At 38.4% G+C, this 14,662-nt stretch overlaps 2 non-coding genes across 2 annotated transcripts; one reads left to right on the top strand and one right to left on the bottom strand.

The window, feature by feature from the left end:
• The first annotated feature begins 11,129 nt into the window (after positions 1 to 11,129).
• On the top strand, positions 11,130 to 11,201 carry TRNAA-CGC (transfer RNA alanine (anticodon CGC)). The gene has a single exon. It is a non-coding gene; the product is annotated as a tRNA-Ala (tRNA).
• Positions 11,202 to 11,489: 288 nt separating this feature from the next.
• On the bottom strand, positions 11,490 to 11,560 carry TRNAG-GCC (transfer RNA glycine (anticodon GCC)). Its single transcript has one exon. It is a non-coding gene; the product is annotated as a tRNA-Gly (tRNA).
• Positions 11,561 to 14,662: the final 3,102 nt, after the last annotated feature.

Raw genomic sequence — 14,662 nt, 5'->3', positions numbered from 1 at the left:
AAATTTTTTTTAGTTTATGGGATTTTTTGGTTATTGTTATCCTCATAAACAAACTCGGATGTTGTTGATATGACGTCTCTAGAGTGACTATTAGCTCCAACAGAAGAGAAGCCTGTGTGGTGTGTGTGTGTGTGTGTGTGTGTGTGTATCAGACACACACATACAGAGGTAAACATATATGTATATATAATACATATAATACTCATCAGTGAATATGATGTTCAGGAAATTTATCACGCTATAAACTAAATAAGAAATCCTCTGTGAATAACAGAAAGCTTCCCTAGTATACTTCTCCAGAACAATTTTTTCCCCACAGAGTAAGAAAAGCACTTTGCAAATTACCTAAAACATTAGTCTAAATGGAGTTGTGACTCCTTCTAAAGCCTTGGGTGTTTCAGACTCACACCTTACCATTTAGCTTCAGTTTGTGGAAACAATGAAGTGTTTTTGTTTAAGTCTTTCCCCTCTAATTAAACAGAGATGGAACTGAGTCAACAATGGAGTTCTGGAAGCAGACAAACTGAAAATGTCAATAAGCTATTAAAGACATGCTCTCTCTAAATATCTCTCTAAAGATACTTGGAAGTTGCATTGATCCTGAATTCTTAAGAAGAGAAAAAGACCTTTAGATCAGAAAGCAGGACTAAGAGTAGCTTGGAAATCTTAGCCTAATGATTCTTTCTCCTTTCAAATTCTTTCTGACCGAGAGGCAGGGAAAACAAGGCCAAGGCCTGCAAATTTTCAAGGAGGAAGAAAATCCCACACTCCTTTGCATATGCAACAATTGTGTTCTCTCTATAACATCTCCTAATCCTTTTGTAAAATGGAGGAAATTTCTTCAGCAGAAAGCCGCCAGTGCTCAGAAGCAGACTAGCTGGATGGCATATGATGATTTTGTCTTTTATCTATTTTTATACTTGGGGTTGGGATGAGAGTCTATATACCAGTACATTGACCACAGAGCAGCCTCAGCTTCTATAAAACTTTTACCTAACTCAGTAGATCTCAGATCTTATGGTGATGGCTGCATAAATTTGGGAATATACCAACAACCAATGAACTGTATACTTTAAATGGATGAATTTTATAGTATGTATATTATATCTCAACAAAGTTGTTATAAACATTTTTAGTGTGTGGCATAAAATAGGATACATCTTCTTGAGTCTCACCCCAAAGGGCTGAATCCCTAAATGCTAAGTCCAGGCAACTGTATTTTAAACATCTCAAATGACTCCAATGAAATGACTCAAGGTTCACTCTTTTAAGGAAATCTACTTCCACTAAACAAGAAAAAAATCCCCCCAAAGTTCAGAATAATCAATAATAATTAAAGGAGTACCCACCCTTCAGATAAATTTGATCCAATTTTTAATTCTCTGTTAAGAATGTGAATATTATCAGTATTTTAGGAACCATGATAAATTTTTACTGGAACTAGGTCAGGAGTCCCCTCAGATAACTTATATGAACATTGAATGAGCCACAAAGGAATTTTTCTTACTGTATATTTTCTTACTGACTCCTCACTGAGCCCCTGTTGAGTGATAGGAGCTGTAAAAGTCACCTGGCTTCTGCAGATGGGAAGGTGGAGATTCAGCAGGGTTAAATGTCGTGCCTAAAACACCTAACGGATAACTCACCAATCTGCTTGGATACTAGGTTTTCTGACTCCTAGTTCAGCACTCTTTTCACCATAAATACCTGTCTTTAAAAAATGCTTCTTCAGCATGTACCCGCATGGCTTGCCCCTAACCTTTAGAAGCTATTGTTTGAGCACATTTATGAAGTTTCTATTGTTAATGATGCTAAGAACCTGTACATCTTTTTCTACCTGTACCACAAAAAGAAAATGCACAATTTAACATATTTCCCCCAATTCTCTGTAACAGTTTTTGTCTAAAAAACTGCATTAATATATATCGCAATGTAGATATGTGAATGTGTGTGTGTGTGTGTGTGTGTGTGTGTGTGTGTGTAGAATGTGTCTCCATGTGTTTGTGGAAAGAACAGAACATTATTCTAATGTGAAATTGTAAAACAGAATCATTTACTAATTTGTATGTGAACTGTTCAAAGAAACTAACATTTATTGGATATTTACCATGCTATAAATCTATCTCCCTCCAGTTGTCAACCTTCCCCCAATCCCATTCCTTAAAGACATGCATCTGGCTGCTCTATCCAGACCCCACTATCCCTCTAAGGTGAATTAATGTTCCCTTGAACATCTCAAGCCTCTCAATTCCTTGATCATCTCATCTTTATTAACCATTGCCTCCATTCTACTTTAGATATTCACTTCCAGGGCTATGTCATTACTCTGATCTTCCCTGTCTTTGAAATATTTATTCCAAAGACCCCACTGATCACATCTCAAAAAATTCATTCTCATTTGACCTCAAAAAATTCTTCAAGCATCTGTTCAACCCTTTCCTCACTACTTCCTTTCAGGAAAATCTTAGAGTTCCTGCTCACCTCTTTAGTTTTACTTTTGTCCATTCCCAAATTTTCTGGCCTTGTCCTTTCATTACAGGCACCCCTTTCTTGGGCTCCACTGCTGGACTGGGGGCTCTCTACATTCCTTTTTCCAGCCTTATCTGGGTCTCAACGCTGCCTGGAAATTCTTCCAACTTCTTTCTAGGTTTTCCACTTTTATAAAATCTTTAAACATAATGGCTTGGCCACGAGACCAAGTAGATGCACTCTCTTCTTCGCAGAGAACATAGAAGTTTTCATCATGGGAAAATCTTGAATTTACTATCACCAAGGATACCACAACTCATCCCTTCCTGCTTTTCTTTTGAAACAATAAAGCAGGTGTATCTCCCTTGTACCCAAGGAAGCCACTTAAGGAACTTTTCACATGTCTTTATTGCCTTCCTCTCTTCTGACTCCTTTATATTTTCATTCAGACATACTGAATCTTCCATCTTAAAATAAAAACAAAACAAAAAAAAAAGCCTTTATTACCCGTAGGAGCTCTTCAATCTACCATTTATTCACTTAGTTGCTCAAGTCAGAAGCATCTTTTATTCCTTCCTTCTTCATATCCCCTATACCCGATTGACATGCAAGTTCTGCCAAACCCATTTCTTCAGGGTCTCTTTATTCATCCCAGTCTCTCTATTTCCAATGCAAAGGTTCTAAATCAGTGTTGTCCAATGGAAAAATAATGTGAGCCCTATGTGTACATTTTAAAATTTGCTAGTCACCACAAAAAAAGAAGAAACAATGGAATTCATTTTAACAATCTACTTTATTTAATCCAATGTATTCAAAAATGTTATTTCAATATGTAGTCATGATGGAAAATTATTAATGGGATATTTACCTTCTCAATTTAGATTAACCACATCTAAATAGACGTGTGACTAGTGGCTACCATATTGGACAGGGCAGCCACAGAGCACCGTCTCTTGCCCAATTCCATTAATTCTTTGCTGAATGCCAGGAGAACGCTTCCAGTTGTTTCCTGTTGGCGCCCCCTCCCATATGTTCTATATATCATAGCCAGAATGATTTTCTAAAAATAAAATTTCATGTTGTTTTCCTCCGTAGGACTCTGCATGGTTTCTCGCATCTATAAGCTTTTATGATATTTACAAGGCTCTGCATAAACTAGATCTCACCTACTTTCCAGCTTCAGCTCTTCCTTTTCAGATTCCATAATATAGCACATACCTCCCTATCTCCCCTCTCCCCACCCTCCCCCCTCCACACACACACTAAATTTATTTTTGGCCCTTAAAGCTACTTTGATCTTGGATTCTAGATCACTGCATATTCTGCTCCTTCTACTTAGAAAGCTCTTCTTCATCCTCTTTGTCCCCATTCATCCTCAATAGGTTAACTGCTGCTCATACTTTAAGTGTCCCCGGAAACCTTCCCTTAGGTCTGGATTATGTGTCCATCCTGTGTGCTCATATGGAACTCTTTAGTTTCCTCTACCATATCCTTTACTGCACATTTGATACTTTCTTTATATTTCGCTGCCTTCCCCTGGTGACAGTCAGAACAGGGACAGCACTACCTGTGTCACTTTTTTTGTCCCCAACTCCACCTAGCTGCTAGGTCCTAGCATCTGGTAGGTGATTGATAGATATTCACCGAGTAAATGAATGAGTAAGTGAATAAATGTCATCTTTTTTAGTACCAGAAAAAAGCAAAACAAAACTTTTCTATTTGCACATTCTCCTGTGATTTAAAATGCCTTTTTTGTTGTTGGTTTTTTGTGTTGTTTTTGTTGTTGTTTTTTTTGTGCTTTCTTGCTGCTATGAACATAGGGGTACATATATCCTTTCTGTTTGGTGTTTCTGTTTTCTTGAGATATATTCCTAGAAATGGATCACTGGGTCAAATGGAAGTTCCATTTTTAGTTTTTTGAGGAAACACCATACTATTTTCCACAGTGGCTGCACCAGTCTGCATTCCCACCAGCAGTGCACAAGGGTTCCTTTTTCTCCGCATCCTCACCAGCACTTGTTATTTGTTGATTTGTTCATGATTGCCATTCTGACAGGTGTGAGATGGTATCTCATTGTTATTTTGATTTGCATCTGTCCAATGATTCGTGACTTTGAGCTTTTTTTTTTTCCATATGTCTCTTGGCTTTCTGTATGTCAGGTCCTTTGCCTATTTTTGATGGGATTGTTTATCTTCCTTTTGTTAAGTTGTATGAGTTCCCTATAAATTTTGGAGATTAAACCCTTATCGGAGATAACATTGGCAAATATGTTCTCCCATGCAGTGGGCTTTCTTGTTGTTTTGTTGATGGTTTCTTTTGCTGTGCACAAGCTTTTTATTTTGATGTAGTCCCATTTGTTTATTTTCCCCTTAGTTTCCATTGCCCTAGGAGCTGTATTAGTAAAGATATTGCTACGACAAATGTCTGCTATTTTGCTGTCCATGGCTTCTTCTAAGATTTTTATGGTATCCCGTCTTATGTTTAGGTTCTTTATCCATTTTGAGTTTATTTTTGTGAATGGTGTAAGTTGGTGTTCTAATTTCATTTTTTTTTTTTTGCATATATCTGTCCAATTTTCCCAACACCATTTACTGAAGAGACTGTCTTAACTCCATTGTATGCTCTTGCTTCCTTTGTCAAATATTAATTGAGCATAATGGCTTGGGTCAATTTCTGGGTTCTCTGTTCTGTGCCATTGGTCTATATGTCTGTTCTTATGCCAGTACCAGGCAGTTTTGAGAACAGTGACTTGGTAATATAGCTTGATATCTGGTATTATGATCCCTCCAACTTTGTTCTTCTTTCTCAAGATGGCTGTGGCTATCAGGGTCTCTTTTTATTCCAGATGAATTTTTGGAGAGTTTGTTCTAAGTCTAAACCATTGGTATTTTATGGGGATTGCATTGAATCTATTAGTATAGATTGCTTTGGGTAGTATGGACATTTTAATGATGTTGATTCTGCCAATCCATGAACATGGTATATTCTTCCATTTGTTTATGTCTTCCTCTATCTCTTTTTTCAATGTCTTGTAATTTTCTGAATACAGGTCCTTTACCTCCTTGGTTAAATTTATTCCTAGGTATCTTATTTTTTTTTGTTACAATGGTAAATGGGATTTTTGTTTGTTTGTTTGTTTCTCTTTCTGTGAGTTCATTTTTGGTGTATTAAAAAAGCCATAGATTTCTGGGTGTTAATTTTGTATCCTGGTACATTGACAAATTCATTTATTAGTTCTAGTAGTTTTATGATGGAATCTTTAGGGTTTTCTATGTACAATATCATATCATATGTGAATAAGGATAATTTTACTTCTTCTTTTCCTATTTGGATGCCTTTTATTTCTTCTTCTTGTCTGATTGTTATGGCTAGCACTTCCAGTACTATGTCAAACAGGAGTAGTGAAAGTGGGCATCCCTGTCTTGTTCCAGTTCTTAGGGGAAATGGTTTTAGTTTTTGCCCATTGAGTATAATGTTGTCTGTAGGTTTGTCATATAAGGCTTTTATTATGTTGAGGTATGATCCATCTATTCCCACTTTCCTGAGAGTTGTTATCAGGAAAGGGTGTTGAATTTTGTCAAATGTCTTTTCTGCATCAATTGATATGATTATGTGATTTTTGTCTCTGTTTATGTGATGTGTCACATTTATTGTTTTGCAGATATTGTACCAGCCTTGCATCCCTGGAATAAATCCCACTTGGTCATGGTGTATGATCTTTCTAATGTACTGCTGAATCTGATTTGCTAGAATATTGTTGAGGATTTTAGCATCTATGTTCATCAGGGATATTGGCCTGTAATTCTTTCTTTGTAGTGTCTTTATCTGGTTTTGGGATTAGGGTAAGGCTGGCTTCATAGAAAGAGTTTGGAAATGTGCCTTCCTTTTGAATTTTTTGGAATAGTCTGAGAAGGATAGGTTTTAGCTCATCTTTGAATGTTTGGTAAAACTCCCTTGTGAAGCCATCTGGCCCCCAGCTTTTGTTTGCTGGGAGCTTTTTGATCACTGCTTAGATATCAGCCTTTTGAGATTTTTTTATTCTTCTTGATTGAGTTTTGGAATGTCGTATTTTTCTAGGAATATATTCATTTCCTCTAGGTTGTTTAATTTGTTGGAGTTGAGTTGTTCATAGTATTTTTTTTTTTACAGTCCTTTTTATTTCTGTGGGGTCTGTCGTTATTTCTCCTCTTAAAAAGGATTTCTTTAGACTTACGCTAACCATACAGCCTAGGGGTACAGATTTAAGGCTGAGATAAACTTGATTTGACTTCTGCTTTAACATCTCATCTATAGGAACTTGGGCAAGTTAAAATGTTCTTGGGTGTTTGTTTCTTCCTTTGGTACTTCATGCAAAATTCCATTATAAAATTCACCGGGTTGGATTCCAATTTATCTCTGTGTTCCCCTGTGTTTAGTTAAGCACCCAACACAAACTTTGCTCTCTCTACCCTTGTAATAGTTATTGGAAACTGTAGTTTCCCTAACAGCCATTTTCTTCTTTCCTTCTACATTCACAAATCATTGTCTTTCATCTTCCAATTTTCCTTTCTTGTATCGTCTTTTTTCTTTTCCAGATCAGGTATGCAGTTTGCATGTGTAACATTTTACTGTCTCATTAATCCCATTCCATTATTAACACATTTTGTTCCCTTACATACTCCCTTTAAGACTTTATTGGGTTATAACTTACATATAAAATTCAACCATTTTAACTGCACAATTAAGTAATTTTTGGTAATTTTACTGAGATGTGAAAACATCATCATAATCCAATTTTAGAATATCTTCATCACCCCAATAGAATCCCTTATGCCTATTTATCTTTAAAGACACTTTTTACCAATTTCCCACTTGGAATGTAAGTCAGGATGTGTTAATTATATGTCTATTGAGAACTCAGTGGGTGCTTGGTGCTATGGGAATTCATATAGAATAAAATACAATACCCAATCTCAAGGGGGTCAGCTAACTGCAAAATAAGACCTCGGTCAGAGACCACCATGAGAAAGTGTGTATCTTATTTGTAGCTTTTGTGAATGGGCCAGTACTACAAGGCTACAGAAACTCCTATAGTTGAACAGATTATCTAAATTTGGAAAAATCTTCCATACCCCATATACATGGATATTTTTTCTCCTTCCAGTCTTTTTTAAATTTAAGTAAATAGTTGGTTCTTTCCAGCCTTAAAACACCCTTTCTTAAACTGACTGATCATTGATAGTTTCCAGGAGTATGGGCTTTTGTAACATCTCCCTTAAATGCCATCTTAAATATGTACCTCCTTCTGTTTCCATGTATTTGTAAGCAAAATCTATGTTATAGAATTTTCATTTTTCCAAGTAGGAGCTAATTTGCTGTTCAATAAATACTTCTAATTCTAAATGCAAAGTATGATCACTATAATTTTTCACATTGGTGTACTTATTGAAAAGAGGAATGTTTATTAATTTTCTCTGAATTAAATGTAACCAGTAGCTTTTGGGGGTCCCCAGGTTATTATTAATGATAATTAACTGTGGTGATGAAGAATTCTTAGTAGTTATTACCCGAAGAGTAAAATAATGTGTTGCAAATTGCCCTAGCTGGTTTGGCTCAGTGGATAAAGCGTCGGCCGGGGGACTGAAGAGTTCTGGGCTTTATTCCCGTCAAGTGCACCAAGTGCAGATTACACTCCTATCCCCTTCCTAGTGTCTTGTGGAGTCTTTCTAATGAATGGTTGAATTGAGAGATAACTGACATATAACATTGTATTGGTGAGGTGTACAGCATAATGATTTAATGTCTTGCATATATTGCAAAATGATTAACACAATAAGTTAGCAACCACCACCAAACATCTCTTGTTGACATGCAAATAGTCTTTAAGCAGAGGCTCTTAGGCTTAGCGGCACTTTGGAATAAACAGGGAGTTTAAATGGATACTGATGTCTGGACCCACTCCGAGAGCTTCTGACTTAATTGGTTGGGATTGGGCTCACATAAGCACCAGCATTTTTAAAGGCTCTGCCAGTAATTCCAATGTGCTGTGCGGAGTAGGAACTACTGCGTGGACTGCGAATAGGCATGTCAGCTCAGAGCCAGCTCTGATGTAAAGATCCTCTACACCTGCTGGACAAAGAGTGCCAAGAGCCGAAGCAAGAATGGGGAAGGTATTGTGGAAACAGTGCCAGAGAGAAACGTTACCTGCCTCAAAGTGAGGGCCTAAGATCAATCGTTGTGAATAGTGTGTGTGGAATGTGTGTGACAGAAAGAGAGAGAGAGTGACGATGGGGGAAATTTGTCCCCAATCAAGAGAGATGTGAGGAGGGTAGAACATAGAACTGGACTTTTAAATTAATTTATTTTTAATTATAATTGACTTAGTATTATATTAGTTTCAGGTGTACAACACACTGATGCAACATTTATATATCTTACAAAGTGACCACAAGTCTAGTAACCATCTGTTAGCATACATAGTTATTTTGATGTTTTTTACTCTATTCCCTATGCTGGACCTTACAACCCCTTGCTGTGACCTTGACCCAGCTCCCCTGACACCAAATCTCTCCCCTGCTCCTTCCCATTTATTTTATAACTGGAAGTCTGTACCTCTTAATCCCTTTTCCCCTCCTTTCACTCCCCCAGCAATGATCAGAACTGGAATTTTTAATATTCCGTTAAGTTGGACATTTGGTCAGCCTCTCTTCACCTGTGAGCAGAGCTGAGACAGTTTTATGCACATACAGAATAGTTGCAATCCAACAAGTTTTCCTGAAAAGACCACCTAATTCAAAACTGGGCTTCCTGTTTTATCTTTCCCCTCAACCACCAAGGCTAAAAAAACCCACCGAGTCTTTATTTTCGATTAAGCCAGTCCCGTAAACCAACTTCACATCCTCTGTTGGCTTTAGAACTTGGCTTCATTTTCTTTATCAAATGCATCTAGTTAGGCCTTGGACTGGTAGAATAGGAGCCGTGGGCCTTTAACTGGGGCCTTTTCTGGCTTCAGCTCTGAAATTTCAGAATTTTGTGGGAAAGAAGTCCCAGAAAGGGAGAAGGGCCTCACGTAATGGTAAACAAATTAGCCGCAACATGAGGAAAGGATCCTAGAGAGGATGTCAAGGTGAGGTCACCAGAAGCAACATGCTTCTTTTCCAATTAACGGAATATTACAGTTGTAATTTGCACTGGTGAAATCCTTGGGACGGAGAAATGGCTCTGCCCCAGAATCAACTGTTGTTCATGTTCTAGGGCCTCACGATGGAATGCAGGGGTTGCTTTGGAAATGTTCTGGCTTGGCGTGGAGCTCCTTAATGACTGTCCCATGACGTGGCTTTCTTTCTTTCTTTTTTTTTTTTTTTAGCATTCTGTATTATTGTATTATTAGCTCAGCATGTGGTTTGTTCTAGTTAAAAACAAAATCTGATTAGGAGCCACTATTTGTTTAAATGACCGTAAGCAAACACAGTAACATTTATTTTGAATCTAGGAGTTGATTATGAAGCTTGTGGTTTACCCAGATTTTTGAAACGGCTGCTTTTCCGCTCTGGCTTTGAGCCTGGTGACCATTTCATTTCTAAGGGGGGGACTGCTGCCACTAAGGGAGTGGACATTCTAGGCCCCCATTGTGCTACCTGTTGTGGTCAATCTTAGCCCTGCTGGTTGAAGTGACCTTGACCCAGCTCCCCTGACACCGAGTCTCTCCCCGGCTCCTTCCCATGAGCGTGGCAGAGGCTTCTGCCACCCATCCTTCTCTTGTGGGAGCTGGTAGCAGTCTCAGCTGCTTCGGGAAGGGCCAAGCACATACCATCTAACTGTAAACAGCTCATGCTGTTTACCTAGCAGGCCAACAACTGGAGAGGAGCAATTTCTTCCTTTGGGGCTGGGAGTGCGATTGGTGGTTAGGGAAGTTTCAGAGGAATTCAAAGGTGTTCAGTGACTTACATTACTATCACATCACCCAGTCAGGTGGGTCCAAGATGTACATATCAAACAGGGAAAGAACCACCTTGAGCAAGTCACCCGCCCTGACTCTATCATCGTTTATATATAGTTAAACTACAAAGAGAGTAGCCGTGTCATTTTCTTTCTTTCCGTTTAGGCCCCATGAAAAAGAAGAGCATGTTGCGAAATCATTTTCATCTCCAAGAGTTGTCTGGAACGCCCACGTGCCACCAATTTGTAGAGGTGTGGCGTGAACACGTCCTTCCCCGGGGATGAGGGCTTATTTCGGGGATTGTACAGATAAAGTCACAAGGTTTTCGGGTTCGCACAGAAAGTCCCCCACCCTCTGCTTCTGAAACGGGTCTCCTGAGGCACCAGGGAGACACTGGCATCCCGGACGCTGGGTCCCTGGAGTCCCCACGCGCCTTAAGGAGACACCCCGACTTCCGACCCTCCCGCGTGGACCGCAGGTTCCGTGGCGGGGCCAGGTGCCCGATTGCCCTTTACCAAACCCCAGGCGCCCGGCAAGGATGCACAGAGGCTGGTAGGTCCTCGCTGCGTCCCACGCTGCTGGCTGCGCGGGGTCCAGATGCATCCCGGAAAACTGCTAAACGCGGGAGCAGGAAGGGTAGAAATGTGCTACAGAATGAACACTTAAGAAATTAGTGCAGAAATTTGACTAGTAAGAAAGAGAATGAATGAAAGTCTATTCCAGAAGCTAGACTGTGGGCTGGGGGATGTAGCTCAGTGGTAGAGCGCGCGCTTCGCATGTGTGAGGTCCCGGGTTCAATCCCCGGCATCTCCAAGCAGCCATTGTTTTTTTTCTTTTCCCCTCCTATTCATATCCTACAAGGACACAATACATAATTTTGCTCACATGGTTTAGGACGTCCCCACATAAAAATCTAAAAGGGAGGCCGAATACCAGTGCAGCTTAGTAAAACAGTTGTTTCGGTTCTCAAAGTAAAAGTGAAACAGGAAATTTGCCGTGATTCACTTCTTTATTTGCATAAGGTAAACATTTTGTATCGTTACTGAACGTGTTTTGAACACCTAAAGACATGCAAGCGAAAATGAAAGTAAAAGTACGTGTTGCATTGGCCGGGAATCGAACCCGGGCCTCCCGCGTGGCAGGCGAGAATTCTACCACTGAACCACCAATGCTTATAGGTGCTAGCAGCTTCCACATTCACCCAAAAGAGATATTTCCAAATGAGTAAAGCCTCTTCTGTAATTATATAGTATTTATATATTCAGTGTTAGAGAAAGCAATGTAATGCTTAATTAAATAATTATCAAAAATATTGAGAACACATTAACATTTACAAAAAAAATCTCATTAATTTGTGTTGAACTTTATGAGAAGATACTTCTGAAGCTATTCTTGGTGAAGGAGACAAATTAAGATGTTGTTATGTATATACAGAATTGCACAACTACCTATCTCTATTTTCAGATATTTAGATAATTTAAAATAACTCGCCCCCCTCCACTCCCCTTTGTCAGGGATTTGGAGTAGGGACAAGGAAACAGTGAAGGGGAACTGGGATCCTGAACCAAATTATAAGGATAAATTGTGATGTGAACAGGGAACTTTGAAGCATTGGTGATTCTAGCCAAGTAACCTAATTCTTTAAACTGCCCTTTCTTTCATTATAAATGACTTTTCAACATTAACGTATGAATCTGATCTTTTATCCTTAGTTTCCATGAAAAGTAAAAATTGAAAACCATATGATGAGGATAGACGAGGAGGAGAAGGTAAAGTGAAAAAATGCATTTATGGAAATGAATCTAAATATAAGATAGAAAGCTCTGGATTTAGGCATCACTGTCTCTTTATCTCTGGGAAGAAAATTTCTAACAATTTTCAAGATCACTGAAGACCAAGGAGGATTTGGGGGGAAAGTATTAGAAATTAATAGTAACCATATAGCAGTGTCTATGTGTTAGGCTATGTAAGTATATTACGCATGGACGTTAATCCATCGAGGTAAGTATTATAATTACTTCAACTTAATAAATGAGGAAACTGAGACTCATGGAAAGACTGGAACACATGTAGTATCATATTTAACATCTAGGTGCTTAGCCACCACCCTGTTCGGCCTACCACAGACTAAATCACTGAGTACTTGCACCAGAAATACTGTATTTAACTCAGGATATTATATATGAAGAATAGTAGAGTTAGAAAAAGATCATAAAAGGCTACTGAAATAATGTAAGAATTTCTGTTAAAAGTTATTTTTAAGGAGTTTTTAGCATATGGACACAGAAAAATATTGAAGACAAATTCATTACAGGATTATAAAACATAGGAGATATGAAGCGATTAGGAAAGCAGAAAATCTAGACTATAATTCTAAATAACCTGTTAAAAAACAAGGTCAAATCATTTTACCTCTCCGAGCCTCAGTTCTTTAAAATGAGAGAACTGGAGGAGAACTGTGGTTTTTGAATTGCATTCTGAAGGACTCTAGCTTTCCAGAAGGGCCTCAGGGCCTTTGGCTGGTAAGGCCTCCACCAGCTCATGTTGATACTCTCCCATTTATCTGCATTTGTTTGATGGGTTACACGTCTGAAGTAAAAAAATAAATAAATAAAATTGAAAAGCCCTGAACTAAATGACCTAAGTTCCTTTGAACTCCAGAATATTATGAGGGAAAATAAAATAACAATCTAAAAAAAAAAAAAAAAAAATGAGAGAAAACCCTCCATGTGAGAAACACTACCAAAAATTTAAAACAGCCCTGACAGGTTTGGCTCAGTGATAGAGCATCAGCCTGTGGACTGAAAGGTCCCAGGCTCAATTCCAGTCAAGGGCATGTACCTTGGTTGCGGGCACATCCCCAGTACGGGATGTGCAGGAGGCAGCTGATCGATGTTTCTCTCTCATTGATGTTTCTAACTCTCTATCCCTCTCCCTTCCTCTCTGTAAAAAATCAATAAAATATATATATTTTTAAAAAATAAAAATAAAATAAAATATTTAAAAAAATTTAAAACAGGTGGAAGGAATCAAATAAGAAGTATGATGTAATGGCAAACTTTATTAGTTGCCTACCAAAGGTCATTTTACTTTCTTTCTTACTAAAAGTTGGGACCAATCTACCTAACCCCAGGAACAATTGTTTCTGACAGTTCCTGCCAGTGAGAGGGACATGTAGTCAGCTACTGGTAGTAGGAGCTTCTGAGAAGGGATGGGAAATCTCTTCTGCCTTATTTTCCTGCTAGAAACACTGCCATATGAGCTGTGCTTGGAGCTCCCCAGACATCTTGTGGCTTGTAGACTGACTGGGGATGACCCAACAGAAAGATGGAGAGAGACGCTGCGATTGTATTGATTTCATACACACAGCTTATTTCTGTCCCAGGTTACTATCCTGGGATGTTCTCTTTTCAGACTTTTGATTAAGTAAGATAATGAAAGCCCTTTATTGTCCAAGCCCCATGGAGTTGGGCATTTTGTTACATGTAGCCAAAATCATTCAGGGTGTGTGTGTGTGTGTGTGTGTGTGTGTGTCCATCAGTTCACACACTTTCTTATACAAGTCTTAGACAAATCTATTCTGTACAGAATAAATACCTTGGGATTTGGGTAAGGCTAACTTTCCCCCAAATCTGTTTTTCTCTGTCACAATGGTAGAAATGTGAAACAGGTCTAGCCAAATATTTCCCTCCCCACTGTATTTAGAAATGGATATGTGACCATACCAGGGACAATCAAATCTTTACCAAAAGTTTCTTGTCAGAGCTATTTGCAAAGACTGTCTTTCACCTGAGTGAACAAACAGGTTTAATTTGTAGCTGAGATAGCAAACATCTCTAATATGACATTGAGCCCCTAGAAGCAGCCGTGCCTGACTGGAACAAATTCTAGATTTTGTTTTATGTGAATCAGTAGGTTGTCTTTAGACAATATTGGTAAGTTGTGTTTATTTTTTAGTTTAAGTAGCATTATATTACTTGCATCTGAACAACATAAATTGAGAAACTATTTTACCACAAACAGTAAATTTAGAGAATTCATTACCCCAGAATGTGATAAAGGCTGAAAATATGAAAGTATAAGAAAATCTTAGAGAAATTCATCAATGGTAGAAATACAAAGGGACAGTAAAACCCATGAGAAAAGTTTGTTGAAATAATGTTAATTCTGTAGCAAGGGAAGCCAGTGAACATTTCCTCAACAGAAGGATCAGAGCATTTGAAGGGGTGACATGGCCAACAGCGTGTTAGAGAAGTGAAAGTTTAAAATAGAGA

This window comes from Myotis yumanensis, unplaced genomic scaffold, assembly GCF_028538775.1.
Source record: "Myotis yumanensis isolate MYYU_CA2020_CCGP unplaced genomic scaffold, mMyoYum1.0.hap1 SCAF_8, whole genome shotgun sequence".
Classification (NCBI taxonomy): Eukaryota; Metazoa; Chordata; class Mammalia; order Chiroptera; family Vespertilionidae; genus Myotis; species Myotis yumanensis.
Note: the sequence above shows the minus strand (reverse complement) of the source record. Positions and strands in the feature narration are given on the sequence as shown.